Source organism: Pteropus vampyrus, unplaced genomic scaffold, assembly GCF_000151845.1.
Source record: "Pteropus vampyrus isolate Shadow unplaced genomic scaffold, Pvam_2.0 Scaffold25168, whole genome shotgun sequence".
In the NCBI taxonomy this organism is placed as follows: Eukaryota; Metazoa; Chordata; class Mammalia; order Chiroptera; family Pteropodidae; genus Pteropus; species Pteropus vampyrus.
In genome coordinates, this window is record NW_011913949.1 from 1 (window position 1) to 2,187 (window position 2,187).

The window sequence follows — 2,187 nt, forward strand, 5'->3', positions numbered from 1 at the left end:
GCTTGGTGCCCATCTCACGGCCATATCACGGTGCTTGTGTTCAAGTGGCCCTTGGTTTATTATTAACGCCCCAACGCCATTCTCGTAACTTTTCTTACTGTGCACTGTTACAATGTCCTTTTTCATTATCGGTCACTGTTACTGTGCCTAATTTATGAATTAAACGTTGTCACTGGTTTGTGCGTATAGGAAAACAGGATACGTGGCGTGTGGCACTGCCCCGGGTTCCAGGCAGCCAACGGGGTTCTGGAACTCGTGCACCACGGATAACGGGGGACAAAAGTGAAGCTAAAAATTCTACGAGAGCCGTGAGCTCCTCTTGCCTTAAAGAGTCCCACGGGTTCTGTCTTCAAAATATATCAGAACGCAACCACTTCTCTCTGCTGAATCACTGCTCAATACACAACCGTTTCTCTTGTTTGGGTTTTTTTTTACACCTACAGCACCTGGTCTTCCCAGGTGGTCTCCCATCCAAGTACTAACCAGGCCCGACCCTGCGTAGCTTCCGAGATCAGATGAGATCGGGCACATTCAGGGTGGCGTGGCCGTAGACTTGTTTGGGTTATTTTAATAGCCTCCTGACTGTGCTTGCTGCTTATGCCCTGGCCCCAGAGGTAGTGGAGGGATCATTTAAAGATATGTCAAATCACAGAAAATCCCAAGGAATCTATGAAAGAAAAATCAAGGTCACAGAATATAAGATCAATACACAACAAATAATCATATCTCCAGATGTTAGCAATGAAGATGTAGAGACAGATATTAAAACAGAAAACCATTCACGATTGCTAAAGAAAGCGGGCTACCGAGTACAAATGTTGCAAAACACGCACAGGATCTGTGTGCCTAAATCACAAAGCACTGATGAAAGAAATCTCTAGAACGTCTAAAAGAATTTTGAAAAAGAATAAAGGAGGAAGACTCGCCCTGCATGAGAGAGAGTTATGATGCACAGTGGTCCGGAGCGTGGCACTGGAGGGGTCAGGCGACAGACCAGTGCGACGGGACAGAGAACCCAGAGACAGGCGCACACCCTGTGCCCAGCTGGCTTCGGGCAGAGGCGCAAAAGCAGCTCAGGGGAAGAAGCAGCCTCTCCAACAAGCGATGCCTGATATACACAGGCCAAAACCGAAACCTCAGCCTAAGCCCAACACGTACACAAAACCTGAACTCAAAAGAGAAAATTTCTTAAAAAATAAAATTTTCAGTATTTAGGGCTACGCCAAGAGTTTTCGGCTTGGACTCCGAAACACTACCCATTAGAGGAAAAACTCATCTATTGGACCTCGTCAGAGTTAAGAGACTCTGCTGGGAGCACAGACGACAAGCTACAAGGTGGGAGAACCGATCTGCAAACCACGCAGCAGAGAAGGGACCCTCAACGCTCAAGAGGGAAACCGAAAGGCCCAGTCAGAAAACGGCAAAAGACGCGAACGTTCGACTCCAGAGGAAACACCAAGGAAACCGAACCGTGAAAAGGACTTGAAAAGAGGGTTGACGGGGCTGGCCCTGGAGGAAGCGCAAGTCGAAACCACAGTGAGACGCCGCTGTGCACTGATCGGAGCGGCTAAACGCAGGTGACAAGTGCTGGTGAGACGCAGAGGAACTAGATCATCGCTTCTGGCCGCGGGAACTGCAACGGCTCGGCCGCTCTGGGAAACAGTCTGGCAGTTTCTGATAAAGTAAACATGCAATCACCAGACGCCCAGCGACTGTCCTCCTGGGCATGTGTCCCCAAGAACTGAAATCCAGGCTCATACACGAACCTTTACGCGAACGTTCGCAGCAGCTTCATAATGGCCCAAACCGGGAACAATAGGGATGTCCTGACGGGGGTGGCTGACCTCACGGAAGAGTAAAAAGGTCACGACATCCACACATGCGATAAACTGGACAAGTCTCCAGGGCATTACGCTGAGCTTTAAAAAGCCAGTCTCAAAAGGCGACACACTACACGGCTCCAGGAACATGATGTCCTCCGAGTGGCGAAGCCAGGGCGATGGGAGGTTCGGTGGCTGTGGGGGGCTGGGCCGGACAGGGGGAGGCACGGGCAGCAACTCCAGAGGACAGAGGACCTTCCTCACGGTCTGTCGGCTGTGCTGGTGGCTGTGCTGGTGGCTGTGCTGGCCACGAGGGGGCGGAATCAGAGGCCTCGACGCACACGGGAGCACACGCAGGGCTGGCGGG

General features: G+C 51.2%; 1 non-coding gene across 1 annotated transcript; it reads right to left on the reverse strand.

The window, feature by feature from the left end:
• Positions 1-434: 434 nt before the first annotated feature.
• LOC111735382 lies at positions 435-553 on the reverse strand. The gene has a single exon (XR_002778763.1). It is a non-coding gene; the product is annotated as a 5S ribosomal RNA (ribosomal RNA).
• Positions 554-2,187: the final 1,634 nt, after the last annotated feature.